Source organism: Linepithema humile, chromosome 6, assembly GCF_040581485.1.
Source record: "Linepithema humile isolate Giens D197 chromosome 6, Lhum_UNIL_v1.0, whole genome shotgun sequence".
NCBI lineage: Eukaryota > Metazoa > Arthropoda > Insecta > Hymenoptera > Formicidae > Linepithema > Linepithema humile.
Genome location: NC_090133.1, coordinates 14,883,471 through 14,910,283, shown reverse-complemented (window position 1 = coordinate 14,910,283; position 26,813 = coordinate 14,883,471). Strand labels below are relative to the sequence as shown.

Genomic DNA, 26,813 nt, shown 5'->3' with positions numbered 1-26,813 from the left:
CAGCCTACGATCTACAGCCGGACAGCGAACCGCAGCTAAGGACGAGGCAACATGCGAGCGATCATACTACTACTACTGTAAGTCCGAACCATTATATAAAATATAAAAACGCGTGAATGTACAAAAGCGAAAGCGACCCCGGTCCCATACGAAATAGGTCGTGGCTATTAAGCAACCAAGCGCGACACGCAATCCGCACAGCGTTAAACCCGATACGCGTTATCGAAGACGCGACTCGCGACATAAGCAATAACGTACGCCGTACATTACAATACACAAACTCGGACGGTGATACCGACGACGAATTAGATGCAAACATAGAAACTAAACGAGATTACACTTTCGAAGATATCGATTCGAGTTTAATTCCCGCTCTTAACGTGATAGAAGTAAAAACTAAAAAGATTAGACTTAACATTAGTAAAACACCAAGCCGCGTGTCAGATTACAGCGAGTTTGAGCTAACATCATACGATAGTAGCATATTTGATCCGGACGAAATCCGTGAAAGAAAAAACGAAAAAATGTCTCAAAGAAGGAAGAGTGAGGCAGACATCGAAATAGAAAACGAAATATCCGCGTTAATGGAGCAAAATACAAGAGAAAACGAAGCCAGCGGACTTCGAACGGGAACACGCCCAAAAAATAAAAATCAGATTTCAGCACTAGAAGAAACAATGCACGAAATGCGCGAACAGATCGCGACATTATTTGAGTATCTTCATGCGCATCATCACGAACGAAATCCGCGACAAAAACGCGAAACCGACATTTCATACGGTCGAACTACTGAAGACATACGAAACAGACAATCCACTGACGCACAACGCTACATGACATCAAAAAACGCGATAAATTTAATACCTATTTTTGACGGTACGTCACGAACGAACTTAAAATCATTTCTAAGCGCTTGTACATGTGCAATGAAGTATGTAAAGCCCGAGTTCGCAGACGAGCTACTCGACGTCATAATGTCGACGTCATAATGTCGAAATTGCAAGGCAGAGCATTAATAAATTTTGAGATCAAAGATATCAGATCGTTTGAACAGTTAAAAAACGAACTGGAAAGCTTTTACTACCCTAAGAAAAATCCTGCATCGATTCAAATTGAATTTAATCATTTGAAACAACGACCCGGAGAAAGTGCAGTAGAATATGGGGCACGAGCAGACCATTTAGCGATGCAACTATACGAATCTCTAACAGACAGTCCAGGAAAGACACCGCAAGATAAACGCACTATATTAGATACAGTTAAACAGCAAGCGCTACAAAACTTTGTGTATGGACTGCGCGAGGATATACGAATAATAATACGCGCGCAACGATATGCAACCCTGCAAGAAGCCATCGAAGGGGCCAAAGCAGAGGAAAAATTAAAGAGACCACGTGATTCCGCGTACAACGCGAATAAAAGTTTTAATAATCCTAAGGCAATTCAATGCCATAAATGCGGCAAGCAAGGACATTACGGTCGCGATTGCCGAACGAGCCGCTACGGTAATCAATTCACTTTGCCTAAACCGAGCGGATCAAGATTTAATACGCTGGATAAACATTGTAATTATTGCAAGAAATCCGGACATAACCGTACCGAATGTTGGATATTAAACGGAAAACCGGAATATACTAAAAATAAGAAAATAAATGAAGAATCAAACACGCGAAATACCATAAATGAAACTAATAAGCATCGCAAGACTGAGGACGACGATGCAGAAAGGAAAACAATTAAAGCAACAGCTAAGACAGTACGAGAGCATAAGGTACTAACAGCTGATGAGATAAATCATGCACACACTGAGCTCGATCTGATTTCACTACCCATGAATGAAGTGATTGACGATAAAATAAATATGTTGATCGACACAGGAGCTACCATGAGTCTAATAAAATTGAATAAATTGAAAGATAAAACCATAATATACGATAAAAAGATAACAATCATTGGCGCAACAGGGCACAAAGCGGATACTATAGGCGTAATGCAAGCAACTATTCCGTTAAAAACAAGAAATGTTAAACATGAATTAAACGTGATAAAAGACGACTTTCCTATCGAATATGACGGAATCCTCGGAGCCGACTTCCTACAAAAATATCAAGCATCTTGGGACTATACTACCAAAAAACTACGCATCGATAAAAATTTATTTACGCTTTTCCCATGCAAAAAGTTTACTTTAGAAGCTAGAAGCGAAACTATTATAACAGCCATAACTAAAGAAAACACAGCAGGAATAATCCAAGCAGTGGAAACTAGACCAGGAATATTTATCGGAAATTGCCTAGTCGAGCCAAAAAATAATAGTTGCCCGATTAGCATAATAAATACTACCGAAACTAAAATAGAAATGCAAGCTCCAGTAGTAGAAATTGAAGAAGTAAAGACAGAAGAAAATGCTGAGATATTAATAGCTCAGACGTATATACCGAAGGAAATTCCCTTGTCACGCATGCAACGAATTAAAGAGGCGCTTCGTCTCGATCACTTAAATAACGAAGAGCGAAAAACTCTACTTAAAATCTGCGAAGATTTCGATGATGTATTCCATTTGGACGGAGAACCCCTGACCTGCACCGAGGCACTGCAACACGAGATCGTAACTCGAGCCGGTACGGCACCCGCGAATACGCGACCGTATAGATTACCGGAGAAGCATAAGGCCGAAGTAAATAGACAGGTACAGGAAATGTTAAGAAACGATATCGTACGTCCAAGCTCGAGCCAATGGAACGCACCACTTTTGGTGCTACCGAAGAAAACAGACGCTTTGGGAAAACCTAAAATGAGAGTCGTGGTCGATTTCCGAAAATTAAACGACCTAACAGTCGGAGACTCTTTTCCACTGCCAAATATAACAGATATTTTGGACCAACTAGGGAATTCGAAATATTTTACAACGTTAGATCTGGCATCGGGCTATCATCAAATACCCATGGCAGACAGAGATAAGCAAAAAACGGCTTTTTCAACGCCCTACGGGCATTATGAATTTAATCGGATGCCGTTCGGACTAAAGAATGCCCCGGCAACGTTTCAAAGATTAATGAATACTATTCTGGCGGGCATACAAGGAATACGGTGTCTGGTCTATTTAGACGACATCGTGATATACGGCGCTAGTTTAGAAGACCACAACCGGCGACTATTAGAAGTATTACAAAAAATACGCGACAATAATCTGAAATTACAGCCGGACAAGTGTGAATTTCTTAGAAAAGAAGTGACATATTTAGGACACATAATTACCGAACATGGAATTATGCCTGACCCTGGAAAAATCCAGGCAGTAAAGAATTTCCCTACGCCAAAACGAGTCAAGGATGTGCAATCATTCATAGGACTGGCGGGCTATTATAGACGGTTTATCGAAAATTTTTCGAAAATAGTCAAACCACTCACAAAATTAGTTAAAAAGAAAGTAAAATTCGAGTGGACACAAGAGCATCAAAAAGCTTTTGACAATCTAAAAGAGAAACTAATTACCGCCCCCGTCTTGCAGTACCCAAATTTCAACGATGAATTTATACTAACTACCGACGTATCGGATTTCGCGATAGGAGGTATCTTGTCACAAGGAATGATAGGACAAGACCGACCAATAGCTTATGCTAGCAGAATTCTTTCTCGTGCAGAACAAAATTATAACACGACGGAAAAAGAATTACTCGCGATTGTGTGGGCGGTCAAACATTTTCGACCGTACCTATACGGGACCAAATTTAAAATTGTCACCGACCATAAACCGCTAATTTGGTTGTTTAACGTGACCGATCCAGGATCTCGTCTAATTAGATGGAGACTGAAATTGGAAGAGTACGACTATGAAATCGTACACAAAGCCGGAAAATACAATACAAATGCTGACGCACTAAGTCGCAACGTCGTTCACTCTATACATATAATCGACAAGGAGAAAGAGAGTGACGAAGAGGAAGAAGAAAGAGATAGCGAAAAAGAGATAAAAAGGTACACGGAGGAAGAGAAACAGCAAATATTATATGAGTATCATGACGCACCGATAGGCGGGCATCAAGGCGTGCAACGCACCATAAATCGAATCCGTTTAACTCACAACTGGAAAGGGTTAACAAAAGACGTAAAATAATACATCGCCAAATGCGAGCATTGCCAAAAGAATAAATTAAAACGGCGAAGTAAAACGCCAATGATTATTACCGATACTCCGGATAGGCCATTCGAAAAATGCGCACTAGATATAGTAGGACCGTTAACCGTAACTCTAACCGGAAACAAATACGTACTAACATTCCAAGATCATTTCACGAAATTGAGCAAGGCAATGCCCATCGAAAATCAGGAAGCTGGTACAGTAGCGAAGGCATTCGTTACAAAAATAATTTTGGAATACGGAGTGCCTGATAAAATTCTCACCGACCAGGAAACGAATTTTATGAGCGAAGTGTTTAAGAGCACTTGCAAACTGTTAAAAATTGAGAAGATTCGTACAAGCGCGTACCACCCGGAAAGTAACGGCGCGCTCGAAAGATCGCACAGGACACTAGCAGAGTACTTGCGACACTACATAAACGGAGATCAGACCGATTGGGACGAATGGCTGCCCTACGCGATGTTTACATACAATACTACACCACATACAGCGACAGGTTATACGCCATTTGAACTGTTGTACGGACACCAGGTTACGCTCCCTACGGCCCTGACATGTCCTCCGAAATTAACGTATACGTATGATGACTACATATCCGAATTCAAAGAAAGATTGTGTACAGCACACCAGGTAGCGAAAGCGAACATGCAAGAGGAGAAAGCAAAGTCAAAAGAATGCTACGACAAAAAGGCTAATATAAGCACGTTTAGAGCAGGCGACAAGGTATTATTATACGACGAAACACTAAGACGAGGATGCTCGAAAAAACTTGACGCGTTATGGACAGGACCTTACATAGTAATTGAGAAAAAATCAAGCGTTAACTACATCATAAAAAAGGGGCGAAAAACAATGCTGGTGCATGCAAACCGCATTAAGCATTTTACCGAAAATTAAATCACACTTACCACATTATGGAGAATCGGGATATTCTTCGATCTCGCTCTCCTCCTCCGCGAGCCATTGCACCCGGTTGAGAACACAGGTCATCTCCGAAATCAGTAACATAACACGTCGCCACTGTAAATGTCCAATCCGGCGACGGCGACCATTAAATGGCCGAAATTGCCGCGACACAGCACGGCGCAGCCCAACAAGGAGCTGACGACAAAGGGCTCTCCTTTGTCGCTGTATGACAAGTCTCTCAGGAGAACTTTGCACGAAGGCAGGCACCAACTCTTCCAATATCTCCGCAAGAGAAAATTCTCGTCGCATCACTACCCTATCATCGGTCTCAGACCGTAAAACAACCACTAAATTCTCGAACTCCATGATAATGGTAGACACGGTAACAAATCAGACGCTGAACGAAAACTGATGCACAGTAGCACTCGCACAAACCATAAGACCCTTTCAAAGGACAAAATGCAGAACACGCACATATAAAAAATTATCGTAACACCCTACACTATTGATATAATATAACACGTAGCATAAAACTTCCAGGTACGCTATACTAGAGGATAAACTAATCAAGGTGAGAACTGAAACAATATCCCCAGTCAAGATAGAGTACTTCTCACAAGAACCAGGGCTATATTATGAACAAATAGGAGAACTAAATCTCATCGAAACAAAATGGAAACTAGTAATAAAATTAGATATTACGGCAATAAATATAAGATTTAAACGTATTAAGGAAAAAATACAAGATACGGATGAAATTTGTAATGAAATTAATAATAAATCCACTAAACAACCATGCCGAAACATGAAGTTAATAATCGAAAAGAACATTAATCAATTGACGGAATCGATAAAACAAATAAATACCATTTATAAAAAACCTTCCGACAAACGACGCGGATTAATAAACGGGATAGGTAGTATCGCTAAAACTCTATTTGGAACCATGGACGCAGATGACGAGAAAAATATTAAGGAACAATTACACTTGATAAAAAATAACGAACAAATAACACAACACGCCGCAAAAACGCAAATAAAAATATTAAACACAACGCTTACACACATAAATAAGCTAGAAGATACACTAGAACATAATAACGAATTATTAAAAAACGCTACAAAAAATATTTACAATCGAATCTCAGATGAAATTAAACGAGAAGATATATTAGAACACTTTCTAATAATAAATGCAATTCTAACTGATCTGCAGAGAGACATTCAAGATATTATGGATTTTCTGACACAAATACAAAACGGAATATTAAATCCAAAAATAACACCAATAGAAAAAATAATTTCTGAATTAAAAGAAGCGACGCCTCATTTGCCTCAAGGAACACAATTTCCCTTTGGACTCAAAATAGAAGAATGGAATACCATCAAAAAATTAATTACCACAAGCGCATACTATGACAATACAAATATTTATACTATACTACAATTCCCTTTGATAACATTTCCTAAATACAAAATAATAAAAATAATTCCTTTACCTATACATGACCATGACAATATTTTCGTTTTCACTGAAGTAAATCAACATATAATCGCGATAAGTACAGACGGACCGACATACATGACTATAACAAAAGATAACTTAAATAAATGTATCAATGTACACAATACATATTTATGCGAACCTTATAGTCCTATTTATATTGTAAACACAAATTCTCTTTGCGAAATACAAACGTACTCACACATAACAAAAAACGCGGATAATTGCGATAAGCGTTATATTAAGAGTAATCAAACTTTATGGATAGCATTAAGAACACCAAATACATGGTTGTACTCTACACTTAAGGAACAACAAATATATATACATTGTAAAAATAATAAAGAAACTGTTGTAGTAATTAAGCGAACAGGAAAAATAACGTTAAAAGAAAACTGTAAGGTAATTGCAACAGATATGACAATAAAAACAAAAAACGTTGAGCAAATCGCGAATATACAAACTTATTTACCAAATTTTAATTTAACATTTAGCAAAGATCAGAATACACAAAATAAGAAAAGTCTATTGCAAAGACTAAAATTTAAAAAAATTATACAAGATCCGAAAGAATTAATGGACCTCAGTAATAAACTTGAGGAAATAAATAAAGATGTTAACGACAATCTAAAAAATCCATTCGCAGAACAAGCATTTGTCTATCCTATGACAACAAGTAGCATAGCTGTTGTAATTGCCATAATACTTGCCATTATATTAGGAATAAAACTATGGAAAGAACGAAGTCCATTTTAGAATAAATAAATGGAGCCTCAAGGTTACAAAAACTCGTATCTCCTCGTTTTCTTTTCTCAACGGGGGGAGGATGTTGTGGGTCCAAAGAACCACAACCAATTATTAATAATAAAATATATATATATTAATAAAATATAAGAAAATATCTATTGCATATCAGATTAAGATATCTAATATTCAGTTTCCGGCTCATGCGAGACACCGGATAAATCGCGCAGCGAAAATTAAAACCTAATTCACTTTTTACGCGACAATGCTGACGAACGATCGAATTTCGTCAGCAAGTTAGATCGTTAAAACTGCAATCAAGTGCAGTTTCACATATATAAAATCGCCGTCGCGAGATCACGACGGCGGGTCTAAAACTATCAGTCACAAGAAACGGACGTATGTCCGTTGGGACCACAAATCTAGAAGAACGCGAATTATAACAATTCGTTAAAAGTGAATAAGAGTAACTTGGGGCTCCGTGATACTACACTAAGGCAAGGATTCCTGACGGAACCTAGATTACATAGAAGTAAGGGAATTTGTAATGAATCAAGAGATCAATAAATATGTGGAAGACTGTTTTTTATTAAAAAAAACGTCAAAGGATTATTCCCGGATTCCCGGCCTAACTCCTTGGCAGATCCCGAACCCGTGCCCTATCACCAAGGGCACAACAATTATATTATTTTTTTTACTTTAATGAAAAATAATGTTCAAAAATTTTTAATGTTTACTGTAAATTTGTAGTGTTTAATTTAATCTTGTATTAGAAAAATTGTGCATAAAATTTGTATTATGCATAAAAAAAGTAACAGAAATTGTAACAATTCGTTATTTTTTGAGTAACGGCAACGGTAACAAGTTTCTTTTTAAAATTGGTAACGAGTAACGATAACGAGTTACTTTTTAGAAAAAAGAACGGTAACGGTAACGAGTTACTTTTATAAAGTAACTTTCCCAATCTTGGTTACATGTATATACATGGAATGTACACGAGGTATATTCTATGTATATACAGGCAGCGATCTCGTTCGAATATACATTCTATGTATATCTATAAGATATCTTATGTATATCCACAAATGTATCTACATCAGCGTATATCATATGTATGTACATAGTATATACAGTACATTTTTTTCACATTATGGATATTTTATGTATATACATAAGATATCGAATGTTTACTGGGATCTAATACGCAATAATGTTTAAAATAAATTTAATAATATTTTTTATATGATACAAGAAAAGTAATTGTGTACTACTTTTATTACAGAGGTATAACAAGTATCTTGTCTGCAAATGACACCACATTTATAAACGACAGGAATGTAACAAATATTTTGTCTGCAAATGACACACTTGTAAACGATATGTAACAAGTATCTTGTCTACAAATGACACCACATTTATGACCGACAAGTGTATGATAAGTATCTTGTCTGCAAACGACACCATATCTATATAAAGGTAATGTATAAAGAAAATTGAAAAGTGGTACAATAGGGCTCTTGTGGCGAAGATCCACTTGAAAAAATCTAACGCATCATTAGTGGAACCTCTTGGGTGGTGCGGAAGACCACTATATTAAAATGGTTAAAATACTAAACTATCCAATGTATAATCACATTGGTTTGCTTTGTCCAAATTACTTTTGTGTTAAATAAGATAGTCATAAATATTTTTTAAGTAAAAACATGTTTTTTTTATTTTCAATCAATTCTTTCCTTTACTCCTCAATGTATCTTGCTATTTACAAAATATATTATGCATTTATAATGTGATTTTTCACGTTAATGTATAAAATTGGAACATATAAATAAATTAATAATATATTAAATATGCTTAAAGCTTATTTTTGTCGCAATTAACTCATGTTAATATGTTTTAATAGGAAAAATGTTTTTCTACTAAAATTGTAGAAATGTTACTTGTTTTGTTTATATATTGCGATATATAATTTTTATCACTTTATTCTTATTTTATACATTAACGTGAAAAATCATATTCTGCAAATACATAATGTTAAAATATTTTATTAATATGAATATGATATATGTTTCATAAAAGACTGTAAATCTCAGAAAAAATATCGCGTCGAGCGAAAGCAACACGCCGCTAGTCGACTTAGTCGCGTGGAGTGAAATTCAGGAAAGCATTTTTGTTGCCAACGCTTGGCAGAAGAAATCGTGCGAGTCTCAAAACCGGTTTGATGCTAGGCTTAGTGGGAAGGAGATACAAGACATAGGTCCGCTCACTTCTACCAGTCGACAGCCGAGCGCACACGGACACGTAACGTCAGCGGGTCTCGGTTGTGTGCGTATGGAGCTCTCCGGGGAAAACTGGCAGCTTTGCTCGGGAGCCCCACAAGCGAAAAGTGCGTACATATGTTGCGCAAAGTGTTCAGCACATGTACACGCTTCTCGCTTGTGTGGAGCTCGGTTATGATCTATACATGAGAATCGATAATTCTCATCTCAACGCCCTTTTTAGTATTCGCACATTTGGAAATAGAAATTAACATGTAGTCTCTGTAGTGATTATACGTATACACAATTTTGAATTAAAAACATTTTTTTTCTGTTTTTCAAAAACGTGAAAAAAACGTTTTTAAATTATGGTTTCAAAAATTTTTCTGTGAATGGTTTCAAATACGTTTCTGATTGTAAGATTGTTCTTATTTTGTTTGTCAGAAATTTAATAGACTTTATGTTAACGATTAAACAATGAATATATTTATTAATAAACAAATCGTGTATGTTCGATATGAGGAATTAAATTTAGTAGCGCGGAAAAGATAAATGTCTTAACCACTACACTTAGCTTTCGTAGATATATATTTTTCTTCTAACTCGTCACTGGCCAGTCTTTCTCCAAAGTCCTTCTTGGAAATTGACCAGTTAATTAATGTTCGATTGGCAAAAGTCTCTTATTGCCTCGGATAATAGTGGAGTTTTCCTTAAGTGAAGTCCCTTACGCCGTGAAACTACTCGCACTTATATCACAATATTTTATCTCTCTACTTGCAAGAGCCGAAAAAGCCTCGTGACCTCTTTGCACTCCTTTATATTGTACTCTCCTGTCTTAGAATGTTCTCGAGCTTTCTCGTATATTCGAATTTCCGGAGTCACAGGTGCGATTTGCGCATCTTTGAAAATGTAGATTAGTGCCCTCAATAATATAAACGAGGACTAATCGCTTCAATATCATTTACCGACATCGATGTTATCGTAAGAGAATCTTACATTATTGATGCTTAATGGTTAAGAAACATTGGATACATTTAGGAAACGTATATGAAACGAACATGTGCTACTTGGGTATACTATGAACTATAATACGTGGGACATAGGAACATTCTCAGTATGTACTCAGTATATCGTAGTACGTATATCGAATGTTCTGAGAATGTACGCAATATACTTTTGTGATATTCTCCAAATATTCTCAGAATCTACATGTGCTGTTAGGGTGATTGCTCTGGCTCAGGAGCGTTTTATATTGGAAAGGCTGGGTTGTTGAGGCATCTCTCAAGAAATCGTAACATTTTCTTCGCTACATAAATAATGTCTATTTTTATTAATAATTAAATATATATACATATATTATGTATAAATATATATATTACACATGCACGCACGCACGCACGCACGCACGCACAATTATAGAAGTAATTTATTAAAATAATTTAAATGTACATTTTTAAATTATACAGATTATTGAGAATAACTGATTTTTTTGCTAAATAAACAATAAATGCTACAATACATGTATTTACAACACGTGTGTATTTATATTTTAAATCTGATTGGTATACATAATCATGTTTTAAAAGTATGCATTACGGACACTTTGTAGATATAGCACATATCGGAACCAAAAAGTCGTGGACGTAGCACGGATAAGACCCAAAAGATCGTGGACATTACCTACGGGATTCGTGGACATTAGCTACGTAGTTCAATATGCACGTTTTGTGCACATAGAGGCGCTAGCGGACAGAAACACGTAAAATGCGGGCATGTCCACTCTCAGTCTTCTCTCTGCTTCTATCAATTAATCAGTCACTGCTCGATTATCATTTCACGAATCATTATCGGTCGCATACAACAATCGCGTACGGAATCATAAATTCACGCGCTCTTCGACAATAAGTTTTTTACGCATAGAAATAATCGCGAGTGACCGCATCGCCTTTACTCTACGCTCACACGAACGCACTCGCTCGCGTACAATGAATACATGACCGCGGGCTCTTAAAACGCCGGAATCAATTAAAACGATTAAAACTGCTTCATTCTTAATACTCTAACAGCAACAATTTGTAACAATAGATCTCTCACTCCCTCGATTGATTAATGATCTAATGGTATAATCCATCGCTCCGCGAGATCGTTGCGCGCCTTACTCAGGGCGTTCATTCACAGATTTCGTACAATTCCTTGCGATTCGTGCGCGCCTCTCTTAGGGCGTCCACCTTTCCTTGTCGCACGTCTCTCTCAGGGCGTCCGAATCTTTACCTAATTGTACTGAAGTGCGCCTCTATCAGGGCGTTCATCGATCGATATTAACGACCTATTATCATCGCACACTCACAATCATCTATCACTTGTTCGAAATTAACATAAAAGGGAATAAGAGAATGATGCACTTCTGATTATTTAGATGAGAAGATCGCGAAGGTCCGGCCGCGCTCACCAGCTCAAACGGTTTGTAAGGGCCTTTTACACTGGGGCAAGGGTTGCCGTCCCCAGGGGCTCCCGACTCGCAGGTATTACTCGAGCATTTCGAATCACTGGGTAATACGCTGCATCTTCTCGAATTGGACGACGTGACTCTTTTATACGATCTACATCACGGCCGAGAATCGTATCCAACGTATTATTACCGCCTAATTTCAAGATAAAATTATTAAACTTACCTAAGATTATTACTCTAAATTGAATCGAAATAAAAACAGTCATAACAATAATCTGCTTATCTTGCACATCCCTAGTCGAGACAGGCTGACGTACCCCGCGAGACGGACGTCTTTATTTTCACCCGTGCGCGCCTTTAATTCGCGACTGTTTACCATTCGGTCCCACGAACCGAAAGGCATTCCCTCTTTCAAAGCCGTCCTTTTAATACCGGCCTCTCCGTTCGTTTTTTAACTTTCCGCTTCCGCCGCTAGGGCGCTATACGCGAAAAAGAGTGAAAACCAGGACGTCACAACATATTATATAATTAGAAAACAAAGATGTCATTCAATTTTTACTATTTATAAAAAGTTATTTCATTTTTTATCAATTGTATGTTACGTATGGCGACTCCACCTAAGGTCACCATACTCTACTCTCTACATTTTTTCTACTCTCGTATACACGGTAAATTTTTAAACTTTGCTTTTTATAATAATTATAAATAAATGATCAGTTAAAACTATAACAATAACGATACCAATAATAAATAAGTATCTCTATTATAAAATAATTACAAAATTGTACTAACTACGTCATAATATTTAATTGTTTAAACAAATTACTAATAATATTATTAATAAGTTAGATAAGGAAGAAAAACAACGATCAGTTGCGCCAAACTTATAAAATTAAACAATAGAAATCCGAAGACTGAAATAACATGTAGCACGATTTCACTGTTATACTAATCTATGCTCGACTGCTAGTGACAACGAAAAGTAACCAGAACTAAAAGCTTTTAGCAGCACCTGTAACCTAACCTAACTTTCATCTCAGACTGTACGAATGTAAATACAGGTGTGACTCAATGATCTCATCCGAAAGGAATGTACAGATCACGCGATGGATCATACGATGCCCAATGCGCAAGACAAGAGAGAAGGGATAGCCGCTATATAAGCGACCCTCATCGTCAAGACCACGACTACTTCTACGACTTCTTAACCTGTGGCACATAGAGGACTGAGACTTAGAGAAACGAAGTTAACCTATAAACCAGTCACCACGTGCAAGTTGGCCTTCCGCCTCTTAATTGTTATATCGGATAAAATATTGTATAAGCAAATAAAATAAAGTGTGAGCCTCAGTGCCTTTGAACAATAAAGTGACGTGGTGTTAAATAACTTTAAAACAATTATAACAATCACAAGTCTCCACCGATCTACTACACTGAAGGATTGTTAGTAACAAAAGGTTCGAAACAGTAATCCAAATACTGCAACCAAAGTAAGTCGTACAAAATATTATTAATAATATCATTTTCTAACCACTATCACACTAACGCTTTAGATTGCTTAAATAATAGCTTCTACGGGTGCCTTTCTTAATTAACTTTCTTTCAAACAAAATAGTAATAAATAACACAACTTTGAATTAATTAAACAAATAAGAAGTGCTTGATTCTAATAAATGTTATTAATAATTACGAATATATCTCAAGTAGATTATACATTATATTGACGGATAATTCACATAATAATTAATAAACAAATACGCAAAGCGCTTTCATTCACGTGTAATTCTGAATAATAATTATTCTTTTATTTACGGCATTACTAGTCAACTAATTCTGGTAACTGAAATATTACATTTTATAAATTATAACCTTAACATTAATTAATAATTAAGTTGATAAAGTGTAACAGCAGAGCTTTTCCCTCCCCACCTTGAGCGCTTCCCATAGAGCGTTCTAAAACTCATTTCCTTGAGCGCTTCTCATAGAGCGTTCTAAAACTCACTTCCTTGAGCGCTTCTCATAGAGCGTTCTAAAATTCATCATCCTTAGCGCCTCCCATAGGGCGTTTTCACAATTACCGTGCTCACCATCTCTCTCTTACCACAATCTATATACACATTATCCATTTATTATTAATTAAAACACTTTTATTATATAACTATACACACAAATGCTTTAATATCAATTGACTATACATGCCAATAATTATTTAATTAATAAACCTTAACGCCAGTTTAATTTATTTATTTCCTAATTAATTTATTACACAGAACTATATAATTATTAATAATCATAAACGCCCCTTATATTCAGCTTATAATATCTCATTTATAACTAAAATACCGCTTTCAGTCTGCTATCCCTAAGAGAACGATGAATCTATTAAACAAATAATAACATTATTTAAACAATTAAATAACTATTTAATGCAAAGTAGCGACAGGACCTTTCTTGTCATCTTTCGCGGCTCTCGCATAATAATCAAATTCGCAACAAACAAAATTATTATAAAACTTATGTTTAACAATTAATTTTATATTAATTAACTATATTATCTCTTCAGTAAATGTTCAACAATCTTTCTATCAGCCCTAAATATCAAATCTATTATTAATAACAAAGATATCACTTAATAACTAATCTCTCTAGGAAATCACTAGATTTTCCCTAGACTCTTATTAATAAAAAATCAAAGAAACTAATAATCAAACTAGAGTCAGCTATTAATAATCTTCACAGTAGTTTTCTAAACAATCAATTGACTTATTAACAACATAAATAAAACATTATTAATTAACATTATTACACAATTACTTTATACTTACCTACAATAGTAGCTATTCTGTATCCGATAAGTCATCTTTCTTCCTTATCGATAATCACCCAGTGCGAATTATATCTATACCCGGAAAATATGGGTCCTTTATTACCTACAGCAGTCTTGAGCTGAAACAAAAATAAGGTCTATATAGTTGGCCCCCCCCCTAACGCAAATCGTAAAAACATTTATATATTCGGATTGTACATCGTTTGTACATGAATGTACTATGATTTTTATCGTTTGTACATTCTTCGTTAATTTAAAAAAAAATTACAAAGTTTTCATAACAGTGCTAATGATAGTTAGCCCCCCCTATGTCGCAATTACGTCACGTATACTATAATTTATGAATTTATCGTGCTTAATCGTTTGTACGTCGTTTGTACATTATTAATAATCGGTTAAATTTATATTCCAACATTTTGTTTTTGTTTAAAACGCAAAATAAATAATTTTTATTTGAATATGGCGGGTACGGAGCACGGAGCGGGTGCGCATGCGTTTTAGTAACTTCCTGCTAGAAAATGGCAGATAAATCTTCAAAGTGCATTTACATTAATGTCAATTTTACCAACATCAAAACTGAAATATGATAGTCAATTGCTGAAACAAAAAAAATCACTGAAGTATTTCATGTAAATGCTGAGGGCCATGGCGCTTATAGAAACGTTAGCAGTAAAATTTAAGCGGTAAACAAATTGGCTAATCAATCTTACGTTTTCGAGAATACTACACTGTAATTGGTTAATTTGTTTACTAATTAAATTTTACTTATGTTTCTTATGTTGTCATTGCACTCATTTACAAAATCATTGGTAGGGCCTATCCGGACAAACTTGCATAGTCGCATAAAAATATGCATAAGGAAATTGATTAGTCCATTTCCTTATGCATCTGTTTATGGACCAAATTTTATCATATGTTTATGCGATTATAGCAAGTTTATCTGGATAGACCCTTATGTATCTTCGTCTTGAGCTTCGAGAGCGGGCAGTCATGCCGCTTTGTTAATCGAGCTCAGAAGTTATTCAGTGCTTGTTCTTTTTTGAACAATGGCATCATTTTTTCACATTTTTTGACACCGAGATTCGGTTTTTTTTTCCAGTTTTATTCAATCCATATTCGTATATTTTCTCTCACCAAAAACCATATGGTCGAGAGATTGATATGTTCACGTGGTATTACATAGCTCTACGTAATAAAATATTCGTGATAATTCTGGCCACCAAAATCAGTGGAGACAAGTATAATAGCTGTTACATAAAGGTATAATTAAATTTTTACTTTTACAATATTCATTTACCTAACATATTTATCTAAACATTTACATTGATTTAAAGCATCGTAATATTCGTTGCTACATAAGGACATATTACATTCTCAAATCGATGAGAAACGATTCTCAATCAAAAACAGTGTGGACTTAGATGACACAAATACAACAGAGGATTTGGTTGACACAGATACTGTGAAAGTGATTCAAATATTACAAATGAAGAATAAAAGGTACGTTGCTTATATCTTCTATAACTATAACTTCTATCATATATTTACGCAAAGTGCTGACGATCTAACATGTTTGTTTCGCAATTATTTCCACGCGTAAGTTTGTATAAGTCTTATGTCTCTTTTTAGATATTTCAATTATCTGTACGCGTTTATTAACCGTATTGGCATTTAGGACACATGAACTTCCCAAATTTCATTATTGGTGTTGGGGTACAATGGCAGGTGTAACGGGAGTACTTTTAACAATTGTAACTGGATCGATATTCATATGTTCATTGCCAATGGTACGAAAATCATTCTACAATTGGTTCTCTTTTGTTCACTCCTTATATCCAGTTTTCTACATACTCATGATTTTACACGGCAGTGGAAGACTAGTACAAGTAATTAACGTTTTTATATTTACAAAAATTTGATTATCACACAATAATCTTACATAACTGAAAAATGTCTGATGCACCACAACAGGAATCATATTTTCATTATTTCTTTTTGGGACCAGCTATTCTATTTATCTTCGATAAAGTCATAACTTTGACTAGGAAAACAATAGATACCATTGCTCAAAGCAGAAATCTTACCATCAGGTACGTTTTTTTTTCAAATTGTATTACTAGATTATCTATAATTAGGCTCTTATCTAACTTTTCACATACTACAAATTTGTAATTTTATCTGCACATATATATATTGTAGATGTAACATGGATAACATTTCCAAAACCTTTAAATTTTCAATATAAATCTGGTCAGTGGATTAGAATAGCATGTCCAGCATTACAAACAAATGAGTATCATCCATTTACTTTATCTTCTGCACCATACGAAACAAGTTTAAGTGTACATATACGGACAATTGGACCGTGGACTACAAACATTAGAGAAAAATTAGAGCAGTGTATAATATCTAATGAAAGTCTGCCAGTGGTAACTCTTCATATTATAAAACTTTGCATATTTATTTATATCTACATATTATTTTACTAATAATACTTTTATTATCTGTACTGATAGATTCACGTAGATGGTCTATATGGAGAAAGTCATCAAGATTGGGACAAATACGAAGTGGCAATCATGGTTGGTGGTGGAATAGGTGTTATACCTTTTGCATCAATACTCAAAGATGTTGTTTACAAGTCAAATTGCAATGTAAACTTTGGTTGCAAGAAGGTATAACAACACACCATTGTTAACATTATAGTAAAGAGAAGGATATATATATCAAAATGTTCCACTTTAGATATATTTTAAACTGAAGGCAGTGACACATTTTGAACGCCCAAAGTTTCCTCAATTTTTTATGTCTATACAAAAGTTGTATCCTACTGTAAGCATTTCATCATTATCAGATAATATAAATTATATTTATCGTGTAATCTTTTAATCTATTTATTACATTATGTAATATGTTCTTTGGGTAACAAGAACGCAGAAGCAATTTGAATGGCTGGTTGATGTGTTAAGAGAAGCCGAAAAAGCAGATGTTAACAACACAGTGTCGATTCATATTTTTGTTACTCAATTTTATCAAAAATTTGACCTACGTACAATACTTTTGGTGAGATATCTGAATATTATTGTTAATCCGAAAGAATTTCACAGATAATCTAACTAATTTCACTTTTAGTACATTTGCGAACGGCATTTTCAAAAAATTTCAAATAAGTCTCTATTCACTGGACTGAAGGCAGTGACACATTTTGAACGCCCAAAGTTTCCTCAATTTTTTATGTCTATACAAAAGTTGTATCCTACTGTAAGCATTTCATCATTATCAGATAATATAAATTATATTTATCGTGTAATCTTTTAATCTATTTATTACATTATGTAATATGTTCTTAAAACAATTTTTCTTTCAGACAAACAAGATTGGTGTTTTCAGTTGTGGCACACCAGCTTTGACGCAAGAAGTAGATGAAGCTTGCAAAGCAATAAATTTGTCAGAAATGTATGATACATTATTCCAACATCATTATAAGAGTTTTTAAGTTTATAAATCTTCAGTATTAGATTACATTTTTTGTGAAGGCTTAATTGCTTCATATTAATAAGAATTTTAATTATTTTATTTGTATATGTTCCTTATAAGTTCTTACAAATTTATATTATAGGATAAATAAATATTAAAAGTACTTTTTTTATTTAGATAATCATATAAAATATCATATAAATATTATATAAAAATATTGATAATTGTCATTGTAAATGAATTCTTCTCAATAATTTTTAATCCTATTTCTGAACTTTCAATACTTTCTCGTTTACTGGGATATCTTATATAAACTTATAACAAAATTATAATGTTTCTCTTGTAACAAAATTATATTTTTCTCATATAAAATGACATTTTTCTTATAATATACTTACACAAATTGATATTTCTCTTATAGTAACTTATCTCTTATATAACTATCTTATCCCAGTAAAGGAGAAAGTATTGAAAGTTCAGAAATAGGGTTGAAAATTATTGAGAATTAAATAGAATTCGGCATCATCATAAATGAATTCTTCTCAATAATTTTCAATCTTATTTTTGAACTTTTAATACTTTCTCGTTTACTGGGATATCTTATATAAACTTATGACAAAATTGTAACGTTTCTCTTGTAACAAAATTATATTTTTCTCATATAAAATGACATTTTTCTTGTAACATACTTATACAAATTGATATTTCTCTTATAGTAACTTATCTCTTGTATAACTATCTTATCCCAGTAAAGGAGAAAGTATTGAAAGTTCAGAAATAGGATTGAAAATTATTGAGAAGAATTAAATAGAATTCGGCATCACCGTAAATGAATTCTTCTCAATAATTTTCAATCTTATTTTTGAACTTTCAATACTTTCTCGTTTACTGAGATATCTTATATAAACTTATGACGAAATTGTAACGTTTTTCTTGTAATTTGTAACTCCCTTATATAAAATTATGACCTTTTTCTTATAACAAACATAACTTTTCTTATATATTATAATGTTCTATAATTCTTATAGAATTTATAACATAACACAAATGTAATAAATATTATCAAATATAAATCATTGCGTTTTGTAAAAATTACTACGGTACAATTTTTTTTATTCCTATTATTTGATAAACTTTGTTATCAACCGTTAGCGTTGAATCAAAACTCTTTTCTGATAATAAAGAGAATTGTGATGTATTTTTGTCAATTAGAGTTTCATTTATACCGTTAATAATTGGTGATTCTTCCCAAGAAATTTTTTCATTTTTACCCTTGTTGCGCCAGTTATCTTGCGATTGAGTATCGGAGTCATCAAAGGTATTTTGCACTAGGAAACTCTCCTCATTACTCTGGTCATTTAACGTAGATGAAAATATTTCATTTTTTTTGCTGTTTACTTTGACATATAAAACAGCTGATGGTTCTATTTTATCGAGTCTATTGCATCGAACAACTTTAGTACTCATATTGTTACAGAGTTCCCAAGTATTGTCAATTCTCCGGCAATAAGAAACATAATGTGCCGGAAGTTGGGCAATAGTTCCCGCTAATCTAGAAAGAAATGAAAACAACAAATAACACGTTTTAAAATAACAATAATTTGATTATTAGAAATATAAAATAATTTTTATACCTATACTCGTCAGTATTTAAATTTAATTTTATTGGAAAGTCTTTTAATGCGAACTTCATTCCTGTAACACTGGTAATGCTTTCCCGAATATCCAATTCAATAAATATTTGATCATTGTAAGTTCTTTGACATGAACAACTTCCAGAACACTTTTTTTGGCATTGAAGTAACTTTGTGAAATGTTTAGAAGAAAGTAATGCTTTCTGAAGTGCACCAAGTCCATCTTTTTTAATTATATTATGATTGACACATAACGTGGGAATAGGTGATGAGTAAGTATCACATATTGAACAATGATATGTATCTAAGGCACTTGATGGAAAACATGTTTTCCAGATAACAGCTGGATTATTCCACAAATCAATGGAAAACGACGAAATATTTCGCCTTTGAAAATTAGCTTGAATTTTTGAGCTAAATAATTGTTGTAAAAGTTTACATCTTTCTTTGTAAATATTTGCACAAGATCCCCTTTTAATAAAATTAAGAATAAATTGCATTGTCTTGTTGGCATTTGATTCTATTGTTGTAAAATATTGTGATTCATCCATAGCCGCTGTGGTTAATATTTGTATTATAGAATCGAATGGACAAGTATTTCTTGCAAAATAGGGTTGTTTATCAATTAAAGTCGGTTGATTGACGTTATTACCATTTTTTAAAAGCATTAATTTTTCAATATCTTTAATACGATTGTTACGATGACGAATATCTGGTTGAGATTTGTAATAATAACCACATTTTTTTTTTACATTTTCTTTCTCCTCACTTAATTTTTGACCACTAATTTGATTATTATTATTATTATCGACAACTTTTTCAATGTTAGATTTTAAGAAATTTCGACAGTCTTTCTGATTTTCTATACTAGATAATATTTGGAATCCATGTGATGGCGAAGCAAGTTCTGAATTATTTAAATCTGACAGTATTGGTGACTTAACACTTGAATTTCTTTCCTGATTACATGTTATTAATTTTGATGCTAATATTGTAGCATTACCAGAATAGTGTTCAAATATTATTTTCAAAAATTTATCTGCTCTCAAAAGTCCAGAATAATTCTTCAATACTCGATTTTTTAAATCGTTAAAATGTCCTTCCACTGAAGCAGTACTTGCACGTTTTGTAAACTTAGGAAGAGCAGCAGAAGACCATAATGGAAACTCATACGCAAGTGGTAAGAAGCTATCAATAAAATCATTAGAAAAGAAAGGATTGGGTTCCGTACCCAGAGTTTTTGAACTCTTAGCAATAACCAACAAACTATCGATATATTCTTTAATTCGACTTTGATGAGTACCTGATATTATATCATCTTCATTATCTTTACAGTGTACTTCGTTTTTATCATCAAAAGCGATATTTTCTTCAATATTTACAAGAAATTGCCGATTTTCTATATATGTTTCCAATTTCTTTCTAACATCAATAACAGTTTCACCAAATATCGACTCAATTTTTGTATCATAAAATTCATGCGAAGCAACTGTACAAGTTAACAAAAAAATTTCACGAAACTCTTCCAGTTTTTGGCTGTCAACCATCAAAGCTAAAGCATACAAGTAAAAACGACGAACTGTTTTATGTTGCATAGTTTTAAAACACAACCATTTACGTACCATATTCATCAAATGAGCAACGTCAATTCGGATGTACGTATTAATTGTAGGTCTATAATAATACTCTTTGTTTTTAGATGAATACAAAAAACACGTTTCAGTGTAAGCTTTAATTGTCTGATAATTAAAAGTCAACGATAATGAATTCAATAAAGCTCTTGATGCATCACATACAGCAGTAGTTGGTTTTGGTGCACCCAATCTTTGCCATTGATTAAGCCATCCTAATAAAGTATTAGTGTCTTGACTTTCAGTTAACATATCGTGAACTGAAAGAGTTGTTCCATTAAAATTTATCGTTATCGAATACAGAAAGATATGACCAGATCGAGATCCATCGTAACGTGTGAGAGACTTGATAATACTTCCTGTCCCATCAACTTGTATAGCTGAATTTTTCTTCATTTTTTGTAAATATTTTTTGTAAGTATACAGTTGAGATGAAGTACTAAATGAAACAAAGAATTTATCTCGTTTTACTTCATGAATAAATCCATGGTAAGGCACTTTGTATTTCATTTGTTCTATGGTATTAACAACATCTTGCCCATCTGAAAGCTCAATTCCAAGTTTTTTGTCCACATACTCTTTTTTAGCTTGTCGAAGAACATTTAAATTGGGAATATGTGGTCCAATACGATGTCCAAATTTAGTATCATCTGTAATTTGACTTTTTTGCCAATTACCACATTTTTGATAAAAAACTTCTTGTCCGATTTTTTGACGTCTAAGTCCTCGAAGTGGTCTTTTTACATTTTCATGTTTATTATCCCACAGAGTGTCGCGAGTTTTAACTGTTAAATCAAAATCATTATCTCCTGGATTTTTATCTAAGTAACAGAAAATTGGATTTCTACATTTTTTGCTTTTACAATGTCCTGTAATGCGTAAATAATGAAGACTATCTGGACTTTCATAGATTTTAGAATGTTTGAAGACAAATGCACAAGGAAGTTCTATTTGATGATAAATAGCAAGAGACAAAATATCTGTCCATACACCAGGTTGCAAAATTGGATATTTTTTTTTGTCATTATATTGCATAATTGGTCCTTTCATCAGTTTCCATTCTTCACTTGTAATACATATTTTGAATTCATCTACATCGTATAATTCTGTTTCAAACTCATTTAAATTTTCATTGCTGTTATTTAATGTTGACAAATTCATAATAGAACTGCATGTATCGTTAGTATCGGCATTAGTATCGTTATGAAAAGATAATCCCTTATTAGATAAAGCCGTGGATAAAATACCCATTCGATTCTGACTTACATTTACATAAACATTGAAAGCAGACCATCGTCCATTTAGTTCTTCACTCATTAATTTCCAAATATTAGATGTAGATATAGGATACGGTTTTTTTTTTAAATAATCAACATATTTTTCAATTAACGTAATCCTCTCTTCCAGAGTAACGGTTGAACGACGCGGCATTTTGGAATATTTTACTATTATATTTTCACTGTTATAGATGATAAAAATGAATACATATATCACTGAGAACCTTAAAGGAGTGGAGATGAACAAAACACTGTGAAAAAAACATAGAGCAGCATTGCCGAGAGATGTCTGCATTTGTCGCAACAATCCAGATTTTGATTGGCTACCGATAGTTATTTGTTTCGTAAAGCACGAACTAAAAACATTGTGAGGAATTCTATCTTTTCAAAATTGATTCAAATAATTTTTAATTATAATTAAAAGATTTCTATAAAAGGACCCCGCACAAAGCACGCACGCACACGCACGCACACACAGGCATACGCACGCATACGCACGTACAGGCACGCATACGCACGTACAGGCACGCACACGCACACGCACGCGCATGCACACACACGCACGCACGCGCACTCACCCATCCAACAACTACACACATACACAGACACACACTTACATAAACATACATATGTGCATGCCCTGATAAAAATATTTTGCTGAAAGTACTATGAAATTAATGAAAAGTAAAATAAAAGTTTTTGAAAAATTACTGAATATATTCCAAAATAAATCATAATTTTTCGTATGAAAATTTAATGTAATACTGTGAAATATAAGAAAAGTTAAAATATACTGTTGAAAAGTAATAAAAGAGTTTTGAAATATTAGACATGAAATTTACTGAATTAAACTGAAAACTGTGTTACTTTTTAATGAAAAATTGCTAAAATATTTTCATAAGGGCGCACACACTCATACATTCAAGCGCAACAATAATAAATGTGCAAGAAAACAGACATCCCACGGCTACTACTGCTCTACCAAAAACAACACTTATTTATTGAATTTATCGCATTAGGAAACTGTAAAACATGTAGAAATCCAACTTTCTGTTAAAACTAACAAATTAAAAATAAGTATGTGGACAAAAAACTTGAGCTTTTAAATCGGTAAGACATTGTTGAAATGAAATATAAAATGCCTTAACATAAATTTATTCATCTATTTTTATTTTGTGTTAAAAAAGATGAACTTAGTGTACTTCAGAAGGCATTATTTTTTTTCTAAACGTTCAACAAAGTTATTAATACCATAAAAAATGTTCTGAAAGTTGTTGACGTCAAAGAATTTCTCTGAATATCAACACTGAAGAAGAAGTTGTCGATAATAATAATAATCAAATCAGTGATCAAAATTAAAGTAAGCAGAAAGAACATGTGAAGAAAAAAATGTGGTTACAAATCTTAAACAGATATTCATCATACATATTATTGTTCAATATGTAGTACTTATTCATTACCTATTTTCACTTAATATGTTAATCATATATAATTAAAAAAGTTAAATTCAAATAATGACGAGTACAGGTTTAAACATTATTTTATATTTAAAATTATCAAATTATTGTTTACTTATTTTAAAACGTGTCTTGTTTATATTTCTTTCTAGATTAATAAAAATTATTGTCCATTTCTCGGACGTTTCTTATTGTCGGAAAATTAACAATACCTAAAAACTCTGTAATAATATGAATACTAAAGATGTTCAATGCAATAGATTCGAAAAAATAAAATAGCTGTTACATATGTCAAAGCACAAAAAAAATATTTTTATTTTCATTTAACAAGAATAATGACAAAAGGCTTTTATCATCTCCTAAATAAACTACCCAGTAAACGAGAAAATATTGAAAGTTCAGAAATAGGATTGAAAATTATTGAGAAGAATTCATTTATGATGATGCCGAATTCTATTTAATTTTTCTCAAAAATTTTCGATCCTATTTCTGAACTTTTAATATTTTCTTGTTTACTGAGTACACTTTCCTTCGTATTCTTAAATTTGCATTAAAAGCTGACTGTTATATATGTAACTTTACTCTATTTCTTATAAAAATAGGTATCACACGCTTTGACTTCAGTTATTAAAAATAAAATATTAACTTACTTTGAGCCGAAAAGAGTAATTCTAATTTGTCGAGAAATTCACAGCTTGTATCATTTTTATCATTACCAATAAAAATTATTAAGTGGAAATATCACTCATAATACACATACATACACACGTGCACAATTAATATCAATTTATCGTGCGCACACGCTATCTTTAAGCTTACTCATGATCCAAATTGCCGATGTCCCATATTTGTATATTTGGAATATTTTTTTTCAATGATTCCATAATCAATTCCATAATCCAATACAGATGGTCTGTACAGTTTTCTTGATTGTAGATTTTGAAATTTGGCACTTGATCCAAGAAAGTCATTTTATTGAGTGTTCCTAAAATTTCAGGGATAGTATATATTAATTCAAGAGTGTATGTAAGACACAAGACATGAAAAAAAGATTATGCTTTTTAATTTAGAATTAAAGTTTTATTTGCGTGCAAGAAACAAGAAACAAGAATTTCATTTGATTATATTATATTATAATTTTTAGCATAAATTTTCAAAATATCTTGCAACGTACCTTTTATTCTTCATTTGTAATATTTGAATCACTTTCACAGTATCTGTGTCAACCAAATCCTCTGTTGTATTTGTGTCATCTAAGTCCACACTGTTTTTGATTGAGAATCGTTTCTCATCGATTTGAGAATGTAATATGTCCTTATGTAGCAACGAATATTACGATGCTTTAAATCAATGTAAATGTTTAGATAAATATGTTAGGTAAATGAATATTGTAAAAGTAAAAATTTAATTATACCTTTATGTAACAGCTATTATACTTGTCTCCACTGATTTTGGTGGCCAGAATTATCACGAATATTTTATTACGTAGAGCTATGTAATACCACGTGAACATATCAATCTCTCGACCATATGGTTTTTGGTGAGAGAAAATATACGAATATGGATTGAATAAAACTGGAAAAAAAAACCGAATCTCGGTGTCAAAAAATGTGAAAAAATGATGCCATTGTTCAAAAAAGAACAAGCACTGAATAACTTCTGAGCTCGATTAACAAAGCGGCATGACTGCCCGCTCTCGAAGCTCAAGACGAAGATGCATAAGGGTCTATCCAGATAAACTTGCTATAATCGCATAAACATATGATAAAATTTGGTCCATAAACAGATGCATAAGGAAATGGACTAATCAATTTCCTTATGCATATTTTTATGCGACTATGCAAGTTTGTCCGGATAGGCCCTACCAATGATTTTGTAAATGAGTGCAATGACAACATAAGAAACATAAGTAAAATTTAATTAGTAAACAAATTAACCAATTACAGTGTAGTATTCTCGAAAACGTAAGATTGATTAGCCAATTTGTTTACCGCTTAAATTTTACTGCTAACGTTTCTATAAGCGCCATGGCCCTCAGCATTTACATGAAATACTTCAGTGATTTTTTTTGTTTCAGCAATTGACTATCATATTTCAGTTTTGATGTTGGTAAAATTGACATTAATGTAAATGCACTTTGAAGATTTATCTGCCATTTTCTAGCAGGAAGTTACTAAAACGCATGCGCACCCGCTCCGTGCTCCGTACCCGCCATATTCAAATAAAAATTATTTATTTTGCGTTTTAAACAAAAACAAAATGTTGGAATATAAATTTAACCGATTATTAATAATGTACAAACGACGTACAAACGATTAAGCACGATAAATTCATAAATTATAGTATACGTGACGTAATTGCGACATAGGGGGGGCTAACTATCATTAGCACTGTTATGAAAACTTTGTAATTTTTTTTAAAATTAACGAAGAATGTACAAACGATAAAAATCATAGTACATTCATGTACAAACGATGTACAATCCGAATATATAAATGTTTTTACGATTTG

General features: G+C 33.2%; 2 long non-coding RNA genes across 7 annotated transcripts; one reads left to right on the top strand and one right to left on the bottom strand.

Annotated features, from left to right (window-relative positions):
• The first annotated feature begins 15,779 nt into the window (after positions 1-15,779).
• LOC137000871 (uncharacterized) lies at positions 15,780-18,970 on the top strand. Of its 6 annotated transcripts, XR_010891042.1 has the most exons (10): positions 15,781-16,086; positions 16,161-16,326; positions 16,456-16,712; positions 16,798-16,916; positions 17,026-17,255; positions 17,343-17,501; positions 17,572-17,658; positions 17,757-17,889; positions 17,959-18,087; positions 18,194-18,970. It is a non-coding gene; the product is annotated as an uncharacterized lncRNA (long non-coding RNA). The 6 variants fall into 6 exon arrangements; XR_010891045.1 differs by having other exon boundaries at positions 15,780-16,086; positions 16,187-16,326; positions 17,343-17,658; XR_010891041.1 differs by having other exon boundaries at positions 15,780-16,086; positions 16,161-16,422; positions 16,502-16,712; positions 17,343-17,658.
• A 302-nt stretch (positions 18,971-19,272) lies between these two features.
• LOC137000872 (uncharacterized) lies at positions 19,273-26,039 on the bottom strand. The gene is made up of 3 exons (XR_010891046.1): positions 25,717-26,039; positions 25,477-25,642; positions 19,273-25,287 (listed from the first exon to the last, which is right to left on the bottom strand). It is a non-coding gene; the product is annotated as an uncharacterized lncRNA (long non-coding RNA).
• Positions 26,040-26,813: the final 774 nt, after the last annotated feature.